Source organism: Dermacentor albipictus, chromosome 3 (assembly GCF_038994185.2).
Source record: "Dermacentor albipictus isolate Rhodes 1998 colony chromosome 3, USDA_Dalb.pri_finalv2, whole genome shotgun sequence".
NCBI lineage: Eukaryota > Metazoa > Arthropoda > Arachnida > Ixodida > Ixodidae > Dermacentor > Dermacentor albipictus.
Genome location: NC_091823.1, coordinates 164,658,630 through 164,684,094, shown reverse-complemented (window position 1 = coordinate 164,684,094; position 25,465 = coordinate 164,658,630). Strand labels below are relative to the sequence as shown.

Below are 25,465 nucleotides of genomic sequence, written 5' to 3'. Positions count from 1 at the left end.
TAAAATTGTCAAAATTTCACGAAATGTCACATCCGTATCTCGTGCGTTGTTTTATGAGTCTTGGAAACGTCTATATTAGCGTTAGTATGACACCCTGGAGCGCTTCAATGAGTTCACTTTCTACGAAGAGAGAGAGAGAGAGAGAAAGCAAGGACAGGAAAGGCAGGGAGGTCAAAGTATCCGGTTTGCTACCCTACACTGGGGGTGGGGGAAAGGGGAATAGAAAAAGGAGAAAGGGAGAGAGTGAGCACTGAGTACGTGTGGGCGGGACACTATGCACAGGGACACTATAAACGGTCTCTTAAGCCGGTGTACCTCAAGTATTGCAGTATTGCACGGTTCGCTTTTCGTGCCAGTGACGGGTGTGGCCACGATCCGAGTATCTTTGACTCGGTGAAAGGTCTTAAGTCTAGTCGGTGCAAAGTATCTTGCAGAGAGAGGCGTTGTACATCGTAGCGGGGGCACGTACACAATAGGTGCTCGATGGTCTCCTCGCACCCACAGGAATCGCACATCGGGCTCTCGGCCATTCCCAAACGAAAGGAATACGAGTTTGTGAACGCTACTCCCAGCCACAAGCGGCACTTTCTACGAAGGCTGTAATGAACCTACATAGGGTAAACATATATTGCTTGTCACTCGGAACATTGTTTGCTACGTCGAATAAATAATAACACTATGTCCCGCATATTTTACCGCGGGGGAAAAGAACCAAATGCCATGTAGCACGCATAAAAATTGCGGTAAAGCGACCATTCAGTCACTGTTTTCAGTGTACATAAGCAACCTACACAGTGCAAATTTTAAGTACACATCACCAAAAAGTGGCCCTCATTTTTTTCAAAATGAAAAAAATATCTGCAATATTTGTTAATGCCGGGAAAGAAGTAATAGTGTAGCTCTTCCTTAGAAACAGCCTGAAAATGCGCGAATTAGGTGACGTCTCTTTAGCGAAAAATTCAAGTCAGTGTTCTGTTGGTATTGAAATGTCTCTGTGAGTTCGACCAAGGTTATTTTCACGAACATATCTACGATAAGTCGTAATTACTCGATGAAATTCGACAGTTATAGCTGTAAGAGGTTTGATTAGATTTCTGATAGTGCTAAGATAATGAGACTAACGCTGCAATGGACAGAGATTAGATAGTTCCAGCATTTGATAAATCATCTCTTTCAGGCCGCAAGGCACACTAGCAGTTGGGTGCGGCTGATTATAATACTTTATCCGGACCTACCCCGCACCCGCAGGTTAATTGTAACAAGCCGATCGTGTTTTAGAATATGCGTATATAGCGTTCCTCCCGAAATTGGGCTTGATGCAAGTTGCGCTAGCTGACAGGTAGTCAGGGCTGGGAACTGCCCAGCTCCAAGCGTTATCCTCAACGCGAGCGTGTTATCCCGCGCGTCGTCCGCTACAGGGCGTCCCGAGAAGGCACGAAAGACAATCCTCGTTGTCCAAGCAGGGATATGCGTAGTAAAAAAAAAAGCACTACTTATGTGGTCGCTCTACTAACAAAGAAAATTTAGCTTCAGCCGTAGTTTTAAAAAGAAGCTTTAGCTGAGATGCTCCCATCTGAATACATGTAAAAGGAGAATTCGTTTATCTCGGCAACCCCTGCACCAAATTTGATTATGTTTGTTGCATTTAAAAGAGAAACTTAAAATCTAGTGATTTCTGGTTTCGAATTTTTGATTTAGGTCGTAAACTTCTTGTTTAAAATTGGCGAAAACCGTAAATTATCACAAAACGAAAATATCAAGTTTACAACTCTGTAACTCAGCAACGAGAAATGATACTGCAATTCTGTGAATTGCATCTAACAGAACATCTAGAGTGGACGAAATTGATATGTTACACATGAATTACAAAAAAAATTAAAAATTGTAGTATGGAAATACAGCTTTTGCAGCACCCTTGTAAACAACGTAACAAATTCACGTAAGATGTAAAATGACATATCGAATTTATCCGCTTTCAATTATCTAATGGATGCCGTTCACAGAACCACGATATCTCTTCTTGATGCAGGTCTACGAATTTGTAAGCTTCGTGCTTCTATATTTTTCAAACTTTCACATTTTTGAAAATTCTTCCAATAAAATACATGCCCTAAATAGAAATACCATTCCCAACAGTCACTAGAATTTGACTTTCTCTCTCAAATTCAACAAATTTCATTAAAATCGGTCCAGGGGTTATATCAGAAAGACGTTTTTGCGTTTTACATGTACTTGAATAGGCCGCGTTGGAGTTGGGGCCCGAGCTAAAGCTTCCTTTTAAGGGACTTTCCAGCGTGCAGCCGAAAGTGCCAGCGCCCACTTCCAAAAGTATGAGGGGGGGGGGGCGAATGGCAAAGTTGCCCCCCCTCCGACTCTTGACAGTAAGGAGGGGGGGGCAGGTGCTCCCCTTCCGGTAGATACGCCTATGCCCAAAATTCTACTCCTCTAAAGTTCATCCCATGCTTCGTATAGCGGAGGCGATGGTTCATCTGTCTCATGGAGGAAGGACAGCGTAGGAGAGACCCCTGCCAGCACGGACGTGTTGTAGAAAGTGTGGCGGAAGTCACGTGCACAGTCACGTTTCGCAAAGGAGCACTGGGATTGGTTCCACAAATTTCAACGTTGCCATAGCAACAGCATCCTGAAGCTCTTGCTGCTGCTCTAGGGCTTTGAAAAGTGTGATAAGCTTTTTTGGCCCGTGTGTTTCTCGCAGCACAATATGTTGGCGATACAAGCTGACTTTGGAGCGTGGTGTGTGAGCTTGACAGTTGGGTTTTGGGTCTGTGTGTGTGAGAGTCAACCGGCAACACACTCAAGCAATCACTGCGCGAGTCTACGTCGTCTTCTTCAACATGCCACGTAAAAACACAGCAGCGCGATTGCTTCGCTAACAAGTTATGTTGCAGAAGTTTGGTAGGCTTTGTTCTGACGCGCGTCGGCAGCATTCCCTTCTGGCGGATAGTCCAAAATCAAGAAAGGGGCTGACAGATGGAATAGCACACTGTGGTATAAAGTTTGTAAACAGTGATAAGGTGCCTCAGAAAGGCTGGCCAATGTTTCGATAGGAGGACCTATCTTCGTCAAAGGCGGCCTCGTCATCCTCGGCATGTTAGTTTTAAAGGGTTAGTGCAGTGACGTCACGTGCGGGTGTTGTCGCTCGCGGCTGGTTTTAGAGGGAGAGACTTCAGAGGAAACAAGCGCTGTCGTCCGACGTCTGTGAGCTTCGCTGCCAAGACGGGAGGACAAGAGCCGAAGAGTGGGAGCGTGGGGAGAAAAGAAAGAAAGGAGGAGAAAAAAAAGGGCAAAAAAAGGAGGGGGAACCAAGGGTGGCACCAAGACAGAAAAAAAAGAGAGAGAAAGCACAAGAAAGAGGATATTTTTTTGTTAAGAAAGACAGGGGCCTGGGAGCGCGTTGGGGATGCGGGAGGTTAGGAAGCATTTAGGGGTATCGTTGGCGGCATATTCTTGGGGCATTAGAAGAGACGGTCAGGCGGTCAGTGCGCGAGTAACACAAAACAAAAAACAAAAAAAACCATGGGTTGAAAGAGTGACTCGAGTAGCATAGCAGCAATACGTCGAGTAATTTTAAAGTAGTTAAGATGGCGACGAGGAGTCTGCGGTGCAATGTATGGGGTGACTGAAAGGCAGCCGCATGGTCTTTCAAGGTGCATTGCCCCAGTCGCTCAGCGTAGGGGGGCGTTACGGCGGCATCCAGAAATGTCGATACCCTGGGTTGAGGCGCCGAAAAAGGCATATTGACTTCGGAATGTGTTGGTGAGGGGGTTTCAAAAAATATATAAAGAAAAAAGAAGGGAAAAGAGAGGGGGGACCGAAACCGGAATAACAAACAGGAGGGTGTCGTGCGCAGAAGCAGGTGGTGGCAAGTGTACATGGGAGAATGGGTTCGTACAGTTGATATAGGCGTAAAAACCTGAAAGAGTATATTAAATCGAGTAGTAGGCAGGAAAAAAATTTGCCAAATGGAAGAGTAGGTGAGGTTAAGAATTAAGGTTAGCTGGTGGCATAATGTGTTTTGTGTCTTGGTTGATGATATGAGAATTTCAGATTTAAGTTACCGCTTTTAAAGGTTCTAAGTTGCCGCGTGCCAAATTAATTCCCGTCGGGTGTAAGCAATTAAACTTGTGTATGAGGTATGATTCCGTATACTTCCTATCGCGAGGGGAACGGAAATTTGTTTGTAGTCAAATATATGACCATGTTCATTAAAGTGGCTGGCTACTGCTTTGGGTAAATTGTGTTTTGCGTCCGCGCGGTGACCATTGAGTCTTGTATTAATTTGTTGTCCAGTCTCACCTATGTATTGTTTGCTACAAGTGGCGCATTCTAGACAGTAGACTACGTTGCTTGATGTGCAGGTGAAAGCCGAAGTTACCTTGCGTGCGTAATTCGACGCTGTACTTTTTACTGCAGTAGTAGATTGAATATGTTTGCACCTGGGGTGGCCACAGGGATTGGCTCCCAACTTCCTCTTTGTCTTTACTTTGGCGTGCACAAGAACATCTTTAAATTTAGTGTTGCGTCTGTAGGCTATACTCGGGAGGGTCGCGAAAAATCTTCTTAAGTTTCTGGTTGCTGGTGAGAATTGGGTAGTATTTACTGAGGATGTTATTCACGTTTGGGAGTCCGTTTGAGAATTTAGTAGTAAGGAGAGGCGTTGTTGTTCTTGTGATCCTCGGGCGGAGCTTGAGGACCTCGGCTCGATCAAGTTTGGTTGCAGCGGTGTAGGCTGTTTGAAGGTCACTGTTTGGGTGGTTCTTGTTCGATAGGTTTTTTTTAAGGTGATCTAGTCTATCTATGTAGTCTTGGTTTTCAACGCAAATGCGACGTAGTCGTGCATGTGGCTTGGCCTTTAAAGATGCCTTGTTTGCAATGTCTGGGATGGTGGCTGGTATATTCTAGGTACTGTTGTTTGTCGAAAGGTTTTCTATACAGCGTTGTTTTAAGCTGCCCATTGTCAATGTATATTGTTGTGTCCAGAAAGTTTATGCGCTCAGTTGAGGATTCTGATTTGAATTTTATTGTTCGGTGAACAGAGTTTAGAAATGCTACATATTTATCTAGACTGTCTTGACCATGTCCCCATATTATGAGTATGTCGTCTATGTATCGTAGGTATGTGTGAGGCTTGGCAGTGCAGCGCGCTAAAAAATCTGTTTCTAGAATCCCCATAAATGTGCTCGCGTAGGTTGGTGCAAAAGGCGTACCCATGCTTGTACCATGTATCTCTATGAGTAACTCTCCTCAAATTCGAAGTAGTTATGTGTTATAACTAATTCAAGGAGAGACAAGTAGACTTCAGTAGAGTGTCGTGCAGTGTGTTTAGACAGCGTTTGTTTTATCGAAGATAGAGAATATCAGGGATTGGAATGTTGGTGTACAACGCCGTTACGTCTAGTGTTGCGAGAATTGTGTTGTGTGGTAGTGTGCCTTTAGTATTAATGTCCTCTGTAATTCTCAGCAGGTGGGGCGTATCTTGTACAAATGACGGAAGTGCTTTGGGCAAGTCACCAAGGTAGTGGTTAAGGAATGTGGAGATGCTCTCTGTCGGGGTGTTTGATATCTATCGGACGGCCTCGGATAATAACAGTGTATAGTTCAGCGGATGGAATTTTATTAATTTTTGGAAGGAGGTAAAAACGCCCAGCAGTTTTGTTGCTTGGTTTAATAAATTTGTATTCTGACGGCGTTATCAATTCATCGGCCAAAAGTGATTTCAGCCTGTTGGTAATTGTCACTGTGTAGGACAATGTCGGATCGTTATCTAGTTTGCGGTGATGTTCTGGATTGTTTAGTTGTCTGTAAGCGTCGTGCTTGTATTTTTCTACTGGCCAAATAACTATACTTCCACCCTTATCTGCTTCCTTAATAACAATGTCATTCCGGCAACTAAGATTTGAAATGATATGACTCTCCGACGCAGTTATGTTTTTAGGTCGCTTAGATGTCTTGGATTGGCTTATAATTTCTTTAATGACAGTTTTCAAGTTCTATGGCTTGTTCTGGTTCGGTAGTCCAAGTGGATTGGGCTCTAAGTGGTGTCGTCCCGGTGTCTGGTGTGTCTGCGAAGAAGTGTCGGATGCGTATTCGTCGGGAGAATTCTGAGAGGTCCTTGTGAAGCTCGAATTCATTTATTGTGTTCTTCGTGGGACAAATGTTTAGGCCCCTGCTGAATACGTCTATTTTTTTTACTTAATATTTTTGAAATGTCTGTAACATTGGGATGGTTTAGTTTTGTGGAAGTTTCCTTCACGTCTGGTACTTCTAAACTGGAGGTCCCTCTTGTCGGAGTGTGGTTGCTGTTTGGCTGGAAGGTTGTTTTTTGATTAAAGTTTGCTTTTTTCCTTTGTTCTTGAACCAATTTTCTAGACTGTTTTTCGTCGTAAAGTTCTAAATCCCTCTTCTCATCTGGTGTGCCAGCGTTATGTTCCGAAGTATGTGGCTAAAAGTTTCGATTTGTTCTTCGCAGTGTTCCTTGAGGATATTCAAAAGTGAAAGTGAGGCATTGTGCAATGTTGTTTGCCAGTTTGCACGATGGTGTGGTGGGAGTGTTCCTAGAGCTGGTACAGCCTTTAGTGTTAGACCTTTAGGGATTATATTTTTCTCTGTGCAGATTGTGTAGGTTTTCAGATATGGGAGGTGTAGCTCACATGATTTTTGGTAAGTTTTCTAGTCTGTAGGAATTCGATGCTTCGTGGCAGTGAAGAGTTATCGATTTGCGATGTTTGTCATTTACTTGTCTTTTTGCGGGCAGATTTGCGTGGGGTGTTTTTCTGTTCGGCCTGTTTATTATCGCATGCCTGACTTAATTCGAGCTCGGTTTCTGTTTGACTTTGTTTGTGGGCAGGCAGGCGTGTGGGGGTCTGTGTGTAGACTTCGGTGGTGAGTTTTCTGTTGCAGTTGTGTCTGTTTGCACTGTGGCTGATGTCATTTTTGGTGTAGTGTGTGCCTTGTGGTTCTTTTCACATTCCGCTGTCTGTGTTCCAACTATTCTTGAGGTGACTGTTGGACTTGTGCAGTGGCTTGCTTCACATTCCACTGTCTGTGTTCCCTGTGTTCTCGAGGTGACTGTCGTAGTTGTGTTGTTCGCGGTGGGACGCTCCGCAGAGTCGGTGGGGGTAGTATTTGAGGTGGATTTAAATAGAGTCTTTCTGTGCTTGTCCTTAATGAAGGCTTTGATGTGTTGGGAAACTAGCTTTATTCCACTGCGGTTTAAGTGGAAGCCGTCCCAAGCTAGGTGTTCGTGCGGTGCTTCGTGTATTTCTGGGTGGTGCATCGTGTCGACATTATTATGGAAGTGTTCTAAGTTGAAAATTAGTGAGTTGAGCTTGTTAATCTCCTCATTGTGCTTCATGAGTGCATTAGTTAGGTGGATTAGTGGGCGGTGTTTGTTTTGTATGTGTTTGTTTTGTTTTGTAGTAGCAATGCAAGTACAAAGCTCGCGCTTATAGGCTCCATGGAGCTGATTGGAGGCTCTAAGAGATATGGCACACCCACATGACTGCTGTTCCGGCTTCAAAAACGTGATGTCAGGGCTGTCAGGGCTTCTCCTATTTTGTTTTTCCATGATCTTTCCATCATGTTTCCATTCTCTGGAATCGGAAGTGGCTTAATGACAACAATCGTGGAGGGAGCATAGAGACATCCGTGTGTCTAAATGTGACACTATTGGCCGAGGAGTTACGGAGTCGCCCTCTATCGGAAGCGCCTCGCTGGCGTAGTATGAGGGATCACGCGGCGCGCTCCTCATAGGTTTTGCTGTCAGCGCTCAGTGAAAACACCACGCGCGAGCTCTTCCGAACGTTTTTCTAAGTACTTTCGAAACGAGCGAAGTTTTTTTACTGTCTAAATAATAATCTTGGGCAAACTGAAAGCGCACAATCGTTTACAGACGCTATCTCTTTACCGAATACGTACAGTGAACGCCACTGCGCGCGGTCGCCGCGATGGAGTCTCCCGAACCGGCTTCTTGCGTGAAAGCTAGGCAAACGCTGAGAGCGAACTATGTGAAATATGTTCTTATAGTGTTTGTATAGCTAAATGAAGCGTAATAGAATGAAGCCTCAATGCAGCGACCGCACAGATTCGCAGTGACCAACTGCGCGTCTGCATGCTTGTCCGCGCACTATTTCGATTTCGCCGCGTGCCCGTTTTCGCACCGTGCCATGAGCTTTAGGCCGCAGAATATGAGCGTTTGAGAGTATACAAGCAACCATTGCGTGGGCGCTACCAGAGCTGTTCAAAAAATAATTTCATTGTAGAGACTTCAACGCCTACGGGGACTGATGTGCCGTCGCGACGATTCAATATTTTTTTTATCTTCTAAATTTTTTTACCTTTCAATATTATTTCTAGAGTTGCGTCGCACTGTATGTTTATCGGTGTTCACAGCGTGCGATTTCCCGCTGCTCCTTTTTTGTAATCTAGTGGATTAATTCATAACACAAACATGACCATACGCCATGCTTTTTTTTAATGTGCTTCTTACCGCTCCCTTTCCACTCCACTGAACTTGCCAGTATCTATAGCATCGACAAGTTCATAGAGCAAACCGTCATGACATTACTCGGGCAGCGGACTCGGGCGAGCGTCTCAGTGCGCGTTTTCAGAACATCGCAGACCGGGCGCCGTAGCAGAAATGTTCCTCGCGTCTGTGCTTGCTGAATACCCGATTTGTAGCCGATGACTGTTTGCAAGTTTTATGTTTTCCGAGCCAAGCTTCAGACAGCTTCTTGTCCTGCGGCTGCGTGAAGGCTGACACCGGCCTCCGTTACGTACGTCCGGCATTGCGGCACCGAGCAGTAGCCTACCATGTTGCGCGCCTTCAAAGGCAGCCACTACCTATTGTAGTGCTTTCAAGCGTTGTAAAGGAGACACTCGAAGCGGGAAAATATCGCCACTAAATGAGGACCGTAGCGTACGAAGGAATTTAAACTCTCGTTTTCAGCTCGCTTCGGCGCTCCCGAAGCAGCCGACGCGGCCGCTATGTCCACGTGATCCCTCCTAGCACGTCACGCCGACGGTGGCGCCAGCTTTTCCAGTGGTGGAGCTCGAGGACAATAACAGAGACATGTAGTGGGGGTAGACAACAGTAGCCGAAGGAAGTCAAGACAAGACTAGCTTACTGCCTTGAGCGCAGCGAGAGGCAACTGAAAAGCATACGCAGAAATGGTTCGCGAATTTTTCGACAAACTACTTCTTTCATGTTTCCGACCTGTCCGTGTGTTTGAGCAGGCTTTAATACAGCGGGCCTGAGTTCTGTTTGCTGGGTGAGTAAACACATTTTCCTCTGCCGCACAACTTTCTAGCTCCTCGTGAAAGCCTGAATATATTTTGTCCCATTTTCGCCTTTGGAGATTGTTACAACCTGCACTTGATATTCTGACCTACAGATTCCAAGTGTGGGGCTGAGATGATTGAGTCATTCATTCAGCTGGCTGCCTTATGTGCTTACTGTAACGACACGCGATAGAGACGCGGCGGAAAGTTTCGGAGCCAGTACATTTCCTGAACAACCATGTTTTGTGATGCCGCTTACAACTATGTTGACTTTAGTCGCTAATGGCGTGCGACCGCGTTTTGCGGCACGTTGCAACACTGCTCCGTCGTAGTTTATTTTGTCCTTGCCTCCGTATAATCCGAAAAGTGCGATGTAGCAGCTGTGACAACAGTGCCATTGCACAGTGTTGTTCATGGGGAGAAGCTTCTCAATAGGTAGCGACGTATGACGCAATCAATAGTGCTGCAACAAGTGCCCCTCATAGGTAACATGTATCCTAACAAAGTGCGCCCTACAATTCTTCTCCACAGCCTTCCTTTTTCTTTGTATCCATGAGCCCTGTTGCAAAACTTCTCCCACGGCTGGAGAGATTTCTTGTTCATAGGGGGAAATGCACGTGTCCTTTTCGTATTACGTTTTATTCATTACTATCATTGTTAAATCTTTCCTGCTTTAATATTTTGTATAGTTTTATATATTTCCTTTTCCTCCCTCTATTTGTCACATTTCCAGCTTGTTATTTCTTATGTTTACTTTGTGTACAATGTAATCTTCTGTTTTTCATAATTCAATTTGTTTCTCACTTATCCATCCTTTGTGTTCTCAACATAAGGAAATCACCTCAGCTCCCCTGTAGCAAAGAAGATAGGTGCATCGTCAACGCTTTGCTCGAGGATGGAGCTCGCGCGCTTGGTGCCTCATGCTCGACCAACAGACCTGCCTGTTTATTCTTCTGGCTTCATAATTAAACTTCGTTAAACTCCATTCTTAGTCTCTTGAGGCTCCAAAGGGACTTGACAGCAGATGGTATACTGATTTATTGTTTTTAACAAATGCATTGTGCAAGGAGAGTCTATCCTTGCTGACAATACCTTAAAACGCAAGGCATTCTGTACCCATATTTTATTTTTTTAATGGATTTTTTGTACAAGACTGAGCAGTTTGTGTTGTTCGGAAGCCCCTTTTCATTCATTTTAAATATGTTTCAAACCAGGTGTCGCAGAGGTTTTCCTCCACTTTTATTTTTGACTTCATTTTCACAGACTTGCACGAATAAAAGCATATTGGAGTGCTAGAGCATGTTAGTGAGAAGCTGCATTGTCCAGGAGGTCACTGTGGTACCCCTGCTAATCTCCTACTCGAGTGCTGTGAGCTGTCTTCGTCGTTCGCACATTTGTTGATCTTGACTGTGGGTAGTTTGACAGCGCAGTGTGCTCGCTATTGCAGGGCCACCTCCTCTTTGTTAAACTAGTGCCTGTAAGGAAACGAAATAAAGACTTAAGTGTCGCTGGAAGTTGGATACTTGAAGTGATAAACAACAATCAATCAAAGAATGTCACTCAAGCCAGCATTTCAACAAGGAAACTTTTCTGTATAAGGGCAGTTGCCCCAACAAGTCCAGTTGTTGAAAAATTAACTACGGTGGCATCCCTTATTTATCAGTCTTAGTTACCCGAAAGGCAACCAACATGATTCCAAGGAATTCCAGTGAATGATGTGGGAATGTAAGAAACTCCAAAGAAGGATGGTTCCAGTGAATCAATATGATTCCATGAAATGAAGAGATTGAGGGCAGGTGAACCACACTTTTCTTGGATGAATCTCCCACAATTTCAACTCATGCTTAGTAGTGTAAGAGCGTTGTCACCTGCTTCACTGGTGACTCCTTGTCAAGCCTTGTGTCCCGAATGTGCAATGCTTAACTTGCCCTATCTGGACTAGTAAAGGCTGCGGGACCTGCCACAGTAGCAGCTCGTTATGCTGATGATCACGAGATTGTTGGTTCTACTCTTTGATGAAATTATGCTCTCCTTGCTCTGTTTAAAGAAGATGATCCTCTGGGACATGCTTACCTGTCAATTCTCTTAAATTTTTTGTAAGGTTTACGAATTTGGGCTCATTCTACGATATTACTAATGTCCAATTTTTTACGTAAAATTAATTCTCTGTGCAAAAAGCTTTCAAAGATGTTGAAAGATTGCACCAGGTTACAAAAAAAAATGCGTGCAAAAAGTAAATTGTGATAGTACTTGTGCTGCCTTCTTGTGGCAGAGCAAGGCATCATATACCAGTAGGTTCCCTTATACAAGCAAGTGTTTTTCAGCCTAGTTCTCAAAGCAGGCAAATTTAGTGACAGCAAAGTTGCTGGAAAAGTCACTGTGACCTAAAGAAACATGAGGATTGTCAGTGTCTGCTGTGCCAAGTCTTCTCCTGCTTTTATGCTGCATTTAAATCTGAATCATCATTTGTAAATTGTGTATGTATGGCACAAAGTTCGTTAAAATGCATGCTAATGGTCTCCCTTCTCCACATCTGCAAGATTTTTATGAATTTTAAAGTTCGCAAGTTGGTAGGTATGAACATGTTTGAATGCTCATTCTGCTATGGAGCATGAGGATGTGGGTTGAATACTCATTCACCTAGCAGTGGTGATAAAGCATGCTTGTGTAGTGAGCTTTGGTGCATGCTTAAGAAATCCTAAAGGATCATAATTTATCGGAGGCCCCCTGCTACAGTTGAGAAGCAGGTCATCATCCTGGAGTATTGATGTTCCCTGCTGCATTTAGTTAACAAAAACCTCATCTCGTGTTAAAAAAAAAAGATACGAAAGGTGAAGCAGCCTTTGAGTTGCTCTTGGTAGCACTGCACAAAATATGCAGCTTTGTGGAGATTAAGAAACAAATTATTTTGAATTTCTGGTTGGGTTGTTGCTGTCTAGTGTTATGAAATCCCGGCAGCAGGCTCGGTAAAGGCGTTGCAGCATGCTGACACATTGTGGCCAAGCTTCACCTTCTATATGGTCAAGAAAACTGGTGGATGCTTTGACTATTAAGGAAAGGAAAATAACAGGGAAACTTCGGTGAGCTGGTTACTCCATTTAGAACAGGGACATTAACGCAGAGTTAGAAAAAGCCAAGGAGGTTCAAAAAGAAATTCTAGAGTGTAGATAATGTTCCAAAGGTGAAGCCAGCCAGCAGCATCTTACTGTGGGAATCAATTAACATTAACATTTGGTGAAGAACAGCAAGTGTTTTCAATTTTATTGTACTGATGCTTCTTGAGGTGTCTGTCTGTGTTGCTGGATTTAGAATGAATCTTGAAGGTCATAGCAACTTGTGTGGGAGATCATGATGTCACTGTTCAGCCAATGGCAGTATTTTAGCCCAAAACAAGGTTCTCTTATTTTCCAATTAGTCTAAAATTTGTGTTAACAGCTCAAGAGCAGTGGAACTGCGACTTTTCTCCGTCTAGTTCAGTATGCTTTCGAGGGTGAAGTCGGGGCAAGCGCTGTCCTCGCCTCTGCCAGTAAAATTCTGCTAGTGCTGTCACTCCAGAAATTTTTAAAAATTTCCTTAGAAGAGTCGACAGAAAAGCATGTTGTCTTTGCTCTGTGCCTTTTTTACATTTGTGTCTATAGTACTGCCCTGTTCTTATCCATTTCCTGTGAGAGCTGTCGAACTGCCAGGCATTAGAATGGAGGCTGTATTGCCAAAGCCAGCAATTCGCCAGGTGACATGTATTGCTGGCTTAAGGAACTATTCGTGGATGATGTGGCAGCCAATATAAATATATGCTGGACAAGCTCAGAACATTTCTTCATAGGTGGCACTATGTGTCCATTTCAGGCGTTGTGTTACTAATATTTGTAGAACATTCATGCATCTGTTTTGATACATATGGGTCTTGAAGCGGCACCTTGGAAGTATTTTACCATGTCAGATTCCGTCAAACTGTGCAAACGATATCTGTCACAGCAGTGCGAACGGTGCAGTACAAAAAGGGAAGAAACAAAGCAACAGCAAGTGAGAGTAGAAACTGCAACGCTGCTCTTCACATGCCTTTGTTTTTTAAAGATTTTCCACACAAGTGAATCTGTGAATGGCAGTTAGGGTTCTGAAATAAAAATTGCTGCTTAATATTGTAAATAAAACTGATTTGTTCACATTTTTTTTTCAGTGTTTATACTGTAGAGTATTATATAACAAACACTACAGTCGAAGTTTGCTTAGGGCACATAGGGGGCAAACATATTAGTACGAAGGGCCATGCGGCACCCGTATTATTTGGCAGCCAGTGTAGGTAATATAGGAAAGAAGTTTGTGCTGAGGGCATTTACATATAGCATGGATAGGCTGCCTGGCCTAACTGGGCTTTGCTGGGGGCCAGCTAATGAACAATGGGCCAGCATGGTTTTAGACATGTTCAGTGACCCTGGCTTGCCAGAGCATCTCTGGGTGTCGCAACAGTTTGCAGGTTTGTAGGTTCTGATTTGAAAACTTGCATTCTTCACATAGGCCTAGAACATAAAAAAAATTAAGGGGCAACAAATACAGTCACTTTAGCTGCCAAGCAACAATTAAGCATCACCTATGCAATGTGAACATTTGATAAAGGAAATGCTCAGCAGGAAAATGTGATGGTCTATTGTTCTTGAAACTACATGTACCTTTGGAGTGCTCGAATGTAGCTCTAACAGAAACTTGCACACTACTCAAATATGCATTGTGTATGCTAATTTGCATTGGGTCTATATGCTTGCTGTCAAATTTTCACCACTAAAGCAGGGACCAGAAATGCAAGGCTGTTAAAGTGCCAGGTTTGCTGGCTCGTGTCTCATTTGATGCTTCTGCTGGTGTGGCAGGTTTGCTTCAGCCGCCTAATAAGTTGCTCTGCTGAAACTACGATTTTGACACATTTCTTGCACGTTCAGTGCTATTGGAAACATCCAGAAGCAAAGCAGGCTAGGAATTAATATTTCTCTGTGAGTGTTGTCACATCTGCAAGTGTGGACACCAACACCTTGAACTCAAAAAAAAAATAATGCTTTAGATATGGGAACACAATTGGCTTTCTCATGTCTGGTACTTTTGGGAAATGGCTCGGCCACTTGAGAAATATCTAAGTTATTCATGCCAAGCAGAACACATCAAATTAATTAATATGTAATTCCAACCCACAAAAGAATCTAATAAAAAATTAAAGTAGGTAAGACAATTGTTGTAGCAGTCTACAGACAGCCTAATTCGTCCATTTCTTGTCTTGAAGATATGCAGCCTTATTCAATAGGCTGCATATCCTTTTGGAGGCAGAAAAAGGCTCAGCTCTTGAATAAATGCAGACGGAGACTTTAATTTGTCAAGGATTGATTAGACCGAACTTAGTACTCAGTATTGCGAACCCACACACTCTGAACTTCTAGACATCGATTTCATTGATGATTTATAACACATTGTTCATGGGTGCACGCATGTTGTTGGTGAATCAAAATCAACATTAGACAGTGTTCTTAGACGGGCGATTTGAAGGTGATGAGGTCATGGTGGAAAGTGGCCTCTCAGATCATAAGCTGCTTTATTTACAGATAAAGCATACTGCGGTATGCCCAAATGCCAGTGCTATAAGTATGCATGTTCTGAATTTTGACAGAGCCGACAACGCAGGCATTATTGATTCTCTTTCATTTGCTTTAAGTAGATTCTGTCAAATGAATAGCATCAATGCGATGTGGATTGCATTTAAAGGCATTGTTTTTGACTGTGTGAATAGATTTGTGCTAATTTGGAAGAAAAAAAGACAAACAGAAGCCATGGATAACATGTAAAATTATACATTTAGTGAAAAAAATTACTGTAAAACTGATGTTAAGATCATAGTAATTTTCCAGCCTTGGGTACTCTTGCATGCCAAGTTGGCTACTGCTAAAACAAAATGTTATAACATGAACTAATTTTATGATGCATTGTCCACACTGTTTCTGGCACCATCTGTCGCTGAGTAATGAAGAACCCAGTGACATAGTTGTGAATGAACTTATGTCGGACTGCTCACAGATGGCAACCTGTTTTAATGGCAATCTGTTTTTGCTGATGCCTCTACAGGTGATGGCTCACCTTGCACACTAAAGTCCCCATACGTTTCATAAGTACCTGATATACAGGGGTCGTATTCTGTAATAATTCGCTTTGGAACTGGTTTGCTGTGGGATGTGGATTACGTCGCTCGAAGAAAGAGTGGAACGTCGCAGAACGAGGAAGACCATTGAATGAGCGATGTTCTGCCACAGGGTCACGTCATCATTTTTGTTTGTACTTTAAGGACGATATAGTAATTTAAGGATGTTACTACTTTGATAAAAAAAATATTGGTTTGTATACAGAGAGAAAGAGAGAGAGAAAAACAACTTTATATATGGCATAACGAGGTCAATAAGTTAGTCTGTCGGTGGTCTGAAGAGTGGTGGCTAATTGCTTGCCACGAATGTTTTGGTCCAGTTAGTCACTTCTGCCTGAATCTGGCAGTCGGTCGTCTACAGGAGTGACTCCCATGTTTTCTGGGAGGGAGTTGGCAGCATTGACTGTGGAGGAGGGTTTCCCTCGCACTCCCCAAGAATGTGATTTTGGGTAGCCTTCATGCAGTTGCAGTGTTGGCAGTTTGATTGGATCTCATCCTGGTAGATTTTAGATAGCCGATAAGGGCGGGGATAGGTTTGTACACAACACATGCGTACTTAATTTTCAGTAGTAACTGTGAGCTTTTGTTGTGGTCAGCTGATTCTTTAATTTCATCTGCCTTGCTTTATGTATTTTTTGTCACTAGGTGGTGCGCCATATGTTAAGCGTTCAAAAGGGTTCTCTGGGTGTATGCTTGTGGCTATAATAGGATTTCATTTTGCTGGGGTTGAGCTTCTTAGGGCGGATGATTGTGATGAGAGTTGCGTCCACACATCCCACACCTTCGAGAATCTTGCCACGGTCAAGGAAGTGTTCTTGGCTGCAGGTTTCTCCTGCACCGTGGAGAGAAATCTCATTCCCCATTTTTCTTTTCCCTCTACTGTAATGGCCCTAGCGACAGCGGTAATAATGTGACTGGGCGACGGTTGCGACAACCCAATAGTTTCTACATTCCAGACGCACTGCTGAAAACATTGTGAAAAAAGAAAAAAAAAATGCCCGTAGAGGGCACAGCACTTACGTTGCAGGGTCAACGCTACTAAATGTTGTAGTCCGAAATATTCTAGCTCATCGTAAATCTAGTGCACTGTGCTTTTGGAGAACCTAAAATGCCTTTGCAACTCTCCTTCGCTCATGTCGAATGCATCGTGCTGTTGCCTCGTCACGTTGTTGTCTTTCGCTAATGCTCGCCAGCACCACAACCAATGAAGCCGCCATTGGTGCCTCTCTCATTGTGCTGGCCAGCGCGAGACTACCAGATGGTCACTGTTGCCTTAGCAGTCCCTGATCTCATTATTGCGACCCCACGCTCGGGTGAACCACTTCTCTGTGGTTCCACTCGTAGCAGATGGTGGTTTGGCTTTCTGGACGATTGACAACCTGCGTGATGCCAATCATGCCCGCCAGGGAGGACGACATTGAAGCATAGACTAGTGGCGTTTGTTAGAGCAAACTGGTTCCAAAGCGAACCATTACTGAATATGGTCCCAGGTGTCATATGAACGCATTGTAGCTCTTTTGCTAAATATTAATGACAAAAAAGTCTATTTGTCCAGATAGCGCACCAAATGCCTTTTCTGGGATACAGCATACCAAACCCCCGGCGCATACCAAACATTATGGAAAGGCGTTGGTCCCGGGTTCAAATACTGAACCGAAACGAATTTTTCTTCAACTGTGAGGCTTTCTTTCTGAGGAACCTGTACGGGTTTCCTTTGTAGTTTCATGCTGCAATTCAGGTGGATGTCAATGTTTCCCTTTCAGATGTGCAGAATGGGCAGCCCGCTATCTGGAGATCATTTTCAATCACTAAATCAATAACATACATATGGGTCCCATATGACTGGCTAGTAGCAAAAGGTATTTCGGTACATTAATCTGGCAAAACGAAAAATGTTGGAAACTATTGGCCAATTTCACTGATGTCTATGTGCTGCAAACTGTTTGGACACATCATTTCGAAGTCAATCTACACCTGCCTTAAAGACAGGAAGGCTTTTTTCCCTAACCGGCATGGATTCTGATAGCGCCTTTCAACTATTACACATCTGGTAGGGACGAGTGCCAATTTTTCAACTTCCTTAAAAGCAAATTGACATTGTAATTTTATACTTGTTGAAAGCTTTCGATCGAGTCTTACATAACAAAATAATTAGCAAACTTCTAGAATTGAATATAAAGCACGCAGTCGTAATGTGGATCTGATCGTATCTTACAGGTAGAACACAATATATCGCAAAAAAAATTAATAAATCTGATCTACTAAAGGTAACCCCAGGCAATCACAGGGGTTTGTCTTGGGACCCGCTTTGTTTTTAGTTTACATTAAGGATATTGCTCAACACATAGATAACCACATAACTGTCCTGATATTTGCGGATGACTGCCCAATGTATCGTGAAATCAATTATCAACATAGCCAGGTGTCCCTTAGCCAAGCCTTCAAAGCTATAGAAGAATGGGTTGCAAAATGGAAAAGGAAAATTAACGAAGCTAAATTTGTCATGCTGAGAGCTACAGACGGAACAAAGCCTACAAGTGACTTTAATTACGAGATCAATTCAACAGTTATAGCGCAAGCTTACACAGTGAAATACCTAGGTTTATCCATTTCAAAAGGCTTAAGCTGGAAATCCCATGTGAACAGGATTTGTATAGCTGCGTAAAAAATTTCTGCTCCCTTCACCGAATACTAAAACTAGCATCCCAACATGTTAAGCCACTCGCATGCTTAACATACACTAGACCAATCTTAGAGTACACCAATATCTTGAGGGGTTCGTTCCAATCAGGATTAATTAACCAAATTGACAAAATTCAAAGGAATGCCACAATGCTAATTTTATCACAGTATTCTGAACTGACTCTGTTTCTGAAATGCTACGATTGCTTGCGTTGCCTAGATTAGCACATTTCTTGGTGTGTATGCATGTTCCTTTCTTCCGTGAACGATAAAAGAATGTATCTGTTTACTAGTGTCTGCTCTACATTCCAGTAGTATTGAAACTTTCAAAGAATGTGTTATGTCTTTTATGAAATATGCATGTTGTAACTATCAAGCAGACAGTCACAGTTCTAGAAGGCATCCTACAGTGTGTTTATGGTATATGTTACACACATATATGCATGCTGCTCGAAATATTGTGCTATCTTTTATATTTTCTTTCTGCATGTGCCATTCACTCTTACTTTGTATTTCATAGTTGTGTGCAAAGCTGCTGTACCTACCCTGTTGTGGCCGAGACAGCCAACATTATCTGTAAATAAATAAAATGAAAAAGAGACCTCGTGTAGTTGGCCATGATCAAAAACTGGCATCGTATGGATAGCCAACTCATTGATAAAGCTGCCTTTCTTGTCAGCAGTCACGTAAAGCAGCTCATTTGCACATTTGATTGGTCTTTAGTTCCTTATTTTGAGTCTGGAAATGCTCTTGAAAGGGTTCAGTATTAATGTCATTGATATGTATCTACATTACTTGTGCAGTGCGTATAAATCCATATTATTTCTTAGGAAAACATGGGGAAGGTGGGAGATGGAAATTCAAGACGGTGAGTGAATCTAGAACAATGTAGAAGCGGGAGCCAACGTTTCGACAAGTGGTCTTGTCTTTTTCAAGGTGACATATGCTTTCCTCAGCACAGTATATATAGGTAGATTCTTCTAAAAGGGAGAGGGTGTGCGCCGGGTGGGCAAGGCAATGACCAAGGGTGTGCTGGCAGCGAGTTTGTACAATTGAAAGGAAAGGTGTGCGATTCAATGTTGGCGCAGGAACGTGAGGTAGCGCCCTGTGTCAGCCAGTCAGCATTCCTTTTTTCGTGGAAGGTGCCTGGACAAAGGGGGATCAGGAGTATTATATGCTCCTCTGGAAGTCAGTGAACTATCATCTCTCTGCAAGAGAGAATAAAATAAGTGGCAGAAAATGGTGCTTGTGGAAAAAAAAAAGGAATGAAATGGAATAAATATGCAAATAAAAGAAAAACAAGAGAGGGAGAAAACAAAATAAAAAAAGATACTAAGTAACCTAATGAAAAATAACTAAGTGCTCTTGCCTATAGTTTGAATTTAGCATAGCAAATAGATTCTAAAGCTCCCTTTGAAACGTTTATGCCTCTTGGTTGCAATGACTTGAACTTGTGATGAAATATAATTCTCTGTATTTTCTTACTTGTGCAGAATGGAAATTTCACTGTAGGATGTAGAGTTTAAGTTCATCAAAGTTATGACCTAGTTGGCTGAAATGCTCGGCGAGGACTTTGGGGAGCTCCTTAGCTGTGTCCACGCAATATTCACTTAACCTGACGTTGATTGATTGTCCCGTTTCACTGAGATATTGTTTCATACAGAATGAACATTCGAACATATAGATCACATCACCTGCCGTGGTTGCTCAGTGGCTATGGTGTTGGGCTGCTGAGCACGAGGTCGCGGGATCGAATCCCGGCAACGGCGGCCGCATTTCGATGGAGGCGAAATGCAAAAACACCCACCCGTGTGCTTAGATTTAGGTGCACGTTAAAGAACCCCAGGTGGTCAAAATTTCTGGAGTCCTCCACTACGGCGTGCCTCATAATCAGAAAGTGGTTTTGGCACGTAAAACCCCACATATTATTATTATTAAATCACATCGAATCTAGTGTAAGTAAACCTAGTTTTCACTTTGTGTGTATAACTATCTACGGTGATTTTAATATTAATGTCCCTTTGAAGCTGCCTGCAGGTTTTGCACCAGGAGCAACAACATGCTTTTATTACAGGGGAATGCTGTTGGCTGACTTTTGCGTGCACTAACATGTCTTTAAAGTTCCTGTTTCGGCGATGGGTCACCCTGGGTACCACCGGAAATGCCTCGCTCAGACGCTTGTTACTTGATAGTATTGGGTAGCATTTTCATAGGATGTTGTTTATGTTAGGGAGGGCATTAGAGTATTTTTTTATAAAGGCTGGTGGTCTCTCAAATTCTGGTGCAATCTGTTTCTTAGCTAATTCTGACTGCCTCTCCAATCTTGATGTGACAGGATAAGCTCTGCTGAGAGGAACTTGTGGATAGTATCTTTCTGCTAGCATTGCTTTAAGGTCATTTAGGTGGTGGATATAATCATTGTACTCGCCCCCCCCCCCCCCTTAGAAGAACCCTACCTGTATGTATTTTGTGGAGGAAAATACATATAGGTGGGGTTCTTCTAAAGGCAGGGTTCACATGGTGTGAACACATACACATGGTGCACAAGGTTCACATGGTGCACAAGGTGTGAACCCTACCTTCTAAAGGTAGGGTTCACATACTTGTGCACTCACTCCTGCACATACTTGTGCCTACTTACTCACTGACACTCTAAGACCTGTAAAGGCATTGTCTAGTGAGTATAAATGGTATGATTTAGTTATCATATTGCTACGGGGTCGTATTCCCACTGACGAAGAGCCGCGCAGGAAGAAGACAAAGACGACGATTGGAAGCTAGCGCGGGCTGTTGCCTCTTGGTCAACTGCGGCGTATTGCCTTGTAAATATACTTGTAAATAGCTTTTCGTCGGTGTCTTCCTACGTAACATATTTGGTGGAGGTGGACGTTCCCTGTACCTCGTCACGGAGCTTCGCAGTGGACGGTCCGTCGAGCCTACCTTCATGGCTCCCGGCGACGCAAACCCGACTCCACCGGCTCCGCCACCTGCTGCCACTTCGACGACCTACATCACCCTCTCCGCTCCCCGTGATCCTGGCGTATTCTCGGCAAAAGATGGGGAAGACGTCGAGGACTGGATCAGTCTTTATGAACACGTCAGCCGCAATAACCGGTGGGACCCAACTATCATGCTCGCCAACGTCGTCTTTTACCTCGGTGGCACCCCTCGAGTTTGGTATCGGACGCACGAAGATGAGCTGACCAGTTGGGATTCACTTAAGCAAAAGCTTCGAGACTTGTTCAGCAACCCCTACGGTCACCAACTTGCCGCGCAGAAGGCGCTTTCCGGTCGTGTGCAGACGTCAACGGAGCCCTACATCACGTACATTCAGGACGTCTTGGCTCTATGCCGCAAAGTTGATGCACACATGACTGAGTCCGACAAGGTCTCCCACATCCTCAAGGGCATTGCCGATGACACCTTCAACTTGCTCGTGTTTAACAACGTCGCGACGGTGGATGCAGTTATAAAAGAGTGCCGCCGCCTGGAATTCGCTAAAAGCCGACGTATCGACCAACAGTTTGCCCGTCTGCCCAACACCTCAGCGACATCTTCCTGTGCCGACGCTCCTCGTCCCAACAACACTGGCGATGTTACCCGGATTGTCCGGCGTGAGATCGAGGCCGCCTATCCGGCTGCGTTCGACTCCAGCCCCTCCAATGCACCTGCAGTCACTGTTTCCCTGATCCAGGCAGTTGTCCGCCAGGAGTTCGCCAACATGGGTATTCACACCATCTGCTCGGCCCATCGCCCTGATCCCCACCCGGCATCTTCGATTCCACCCCGTCCCGCACCTTCTTACCCACCACGTTTCCGCAACCCCTCTGAATGGCGCACTGCAGACGACAAGCCAATTTGTTTTCACTGCCACCGAATTGGGCACATTTCTCGGCACTGCCGCAGTCGCTGGAGTTCCATGAACCAGTCTACATATACTGCCTACTCTCGCCCCCCAGGTGGCCTTTCTCGTCCCTATGCTGCCCGCCCAGATAATGCCGCCACCGATTCTCCTGCGCCGAACCGCCCCTATTCTCGTTCGCCTTCGCCCCAACGACGACAATCTCGCTCTCCCCAGCCCCGTCGTTCCTATTCGCCGACTCCCTTCGGACGCCGCTCCCAGCCGGAAAACTAGACGATGCAGCGCCTCGAGGTGACGCTGCATTGCTCCCTACGCCGCCAAATCCTCTCCTGACGTTGCCCACCCATCTGAACCTTCTTGACATGCACGTCGACGGTGTTCCTGTATCAGCTCTCATAGACACTGGGGCGCATTTGTCGGTAATGAGCGCGGATCTTCGTAACCGGCTGAGGAAAATAATCACGCCCGCCACGACGCCTGTTGTCCGTGTCGCCGATGGCGGAACAGCCCCCGTTATTGGTATGTGTGCCGCCCGCGTCGACTTCGCCGATCGCTCCACTACCGTGCTATTCACAGTCATCGCTCACTGTCCCCACGACATCATCCTTGGCCTCGACTTCCTCTCCGCACATTCTGCTCTCATCGATTGCTCCGCCAGTACTCTCCGCCTCGACCTGCCTGTTCTGGATCCCGCTGAAGAACACCTTCCTCGCCTCAGTTCCGTCGACTTCGTTCGCTTGCCACCTTCGGCACTGACTTACGTTGACTTCGTGTCATCCCCACCACTGCCCGACGGTCACTACATCGCGGCTCCTATGCAAGACGTCCTCCTTACACACGGGATCACACTACCTCATACTATTTTATCTATTACGGCGAATTGCGTCTGCCTGCCAGTGGTCAATTTTGCCTTGACGACACAAGTGCTGCCACGCGGGATGTCTCTGGCCCAACTTTGCTCATTCGAGGATCACTCTGTAGCATCGATTTCAATAGACGACAATTCAACCGATCCTCCTCTACCATCGCAGTCGGCGACTTGTACCATCGCCAACTTACAGAAAATGATTGCACCCGACATGCCGTCCGAGCACGCTCGTGCGCTCTACCGCGTTCTGATTTCCTACCAAGATATTTTTGACTTTAACGATCGTCCTTTGGCCCAAACAACAGCTGTTAAACATCGCATTAATACCGGAGATGTCCCTCCTATTCATCGCCGCCCGTGTCGAGTATCACCGGCTGAGCGTCAAGTGATTCACACCGAAGTTCGCAAAATGCTTGCCAAGAACATTACTGAACCGTCATGTAGTCTATGGGCGTCACCGGTTGTGCTGGTAAAAAAAGAAGGATGGCTCATGGCGCTTTTGCGTGGATTATCGGCACCTTAACAGGGTTACCAAAAAGGACGTGTATCCCCTACCTCGGATTGATGACGCCCTTGACTGCCTCCACGGTGCTCGCTATTTCTCCTCTATTGACCTTCGCTCCGGCTATTGGCAGATTGCCGTGGACGATCTCGACCGCGAGAAGACTGCCTTTGTAACACCCGATGGTCTTTATCAATTCAAGGTGATGCCGTTCGGCCTATGTAACGCTCCTGCCACTTTTGAACGCATGATGGACTCCCTTCTTCACGGTTTCAAATGGTCCACGTGCCTGTGCTACTTGGACGACGTTATCGTATTCTCCCCAACATTCGCTACGCACCTCGAGCGCCTCTCAGCAGTCCTGGACGTTTTTCGGCGAGCCGGTCTGCAACTCAACGCATCGAAGTGCCAATTCGGCCGTCGCCAGATTACCGTCCTTGGACATCTCGTTGACGCGAACGGAGTGCAACCGGACCCAGGCAAGATCCATGCTGTTACGCACTTCCCTGTTCCGAAGTGTGTCGAGGATGTGCGCAGCTTCATCGGCCTTTGCTCGTACTTCCGCCGTTTCGTCCAACATTTCGTGGCCATAGCACGACCACTAACCGAGCTTTTGAAAAAAGACGCCCCTTTCCAGTGGGGCGATAACGAGGCCTCTGCGTTCTCGCTTCTCATCGATCTTCTCACAACGCCCCCCGTTCTGGCCCACTTCGATCCTTCTGCGCCTACCGAAGTCCGTACTGATGCCAGCGGTCACGGAATTGGCGCAGTACTGGCACAACGCCAGCGTGGCCACGACCGTGTTATCGCTTACGCCAGCAGGCTCCTCTCGCCCGCGGAGCGCAACTATTCGATCACTGAGCGTGAGTGTCTGGCCCTAGTTTGGGCGGTTGCGAAGTTCCGCCCATACTTATATGGCCGACCCTTTTCTGTTATCACAGACCATCACGCGCTTTGTTGGTTATGCTCATTGAAAGACCCTTCAGGAAGACTTGGTCGCTGGGCCTTACGCCTCCAAGAATATTCGTTCTCTGTCACCTACAAATCTGGCTGACTACACAAGGACGCTGACTGCCTGTCTCGCTACCCGGTAGACGAGCCTGACGACGCCGACAGTAGTACCGCCGACGGCATTTTCTCTGTGTCTGCCTTTGCTAACATCGCCGATGAGCAGTACTGAGACCTATCGCTGCGAGTACTCATCGAGCGTCTGCGCTCTGCACCTACCGACGCATCCGTTCGCCGATATGTCCTCCAGGGCGGCATTCTGTACCGAAGGAGCTTCCTCCCTGACGGCCCTGATCTTCTTGTCGTGCCACAACATCTACGACAGACTGTGCTCTTTCAGATGCATGACGCACCCACTGCAGGACATCTTGGCGTAACCCGCACGTACGACCGCGTCCGCCGCCGCTTCTATTGGCCTGGTCTTGCTCGCTCCGTCCGACGCTATGTTGCTGCCTGTGATCCCTGCCAGCGTCGGAAAACGCCCCAGGTGCTACCTTCCGGTCATCTCCAGCCGATCGCCGTCCCTGTGGAACCGTTTTTTCGTGTTGGATTAGACCTCCTCGGTCCCTTTCCCACGTCATCCTCTGAGAACAAATGGGTAGCCGTCGCAACTGATTACGCCGCCCGATACGCTATCACACGGGCTCTACCTACCAGTTGCGCCACTGACGTCGCGGACTTTCTCTTGCGTGACATTATCTTAGTGCATGGCGCCCCGCGACAGCTGCTTACTGACCGTGGTCGTAACTTCCTCTCGAAAGTTATCGCCGACATTGTGCGTTCCTGCTCTATTCAACACAAGCTGACTACCTCATACCATCCTCAAACCAATGGCCTGACTGAGCGCTTAAACCGTACCCTTACCGACATGCTGTCCAAGTACGTTTCGAAGGACCACCACGACTGGGACGTTGCCCTTCCTTACGTCACCTTTGCTTACAATTCTTCCCGGCACGACACCGCCGGATTTTCTCCATTTTATCTACTCTACGGTCGCGAACCGACCTTGCCCCTTGACACGGTACTTCCTCCTGCTGCGACCTCAACAACCGAGTATGCGCGCGACGCCATCGC

The 25,465-nt window shown here is 45.4% G+C and overlaps 1 protein-coding gene across 1 annotated transcript in view; it reads left to right on the top strand.

The window, feature by feature from the left end:
• Window positions 1-9,102: 9,102 nt before the first annotated feature.
• LOC135905158 (uncharacterized) overlaps window positions 9,103-25,465 on the top strand; it is a 44,325-nt gene continuing 27,962 nt past the window's right edge. The window contains exon 1 of the mRNA XM_065436175.1: window positions 9,103-9,287. The gene's annotated coding sequence lies outside the window, so the exon portion shown is untranslated. The remainder of the gene's footprint in view (window positions 9,288-25,465) is intronic.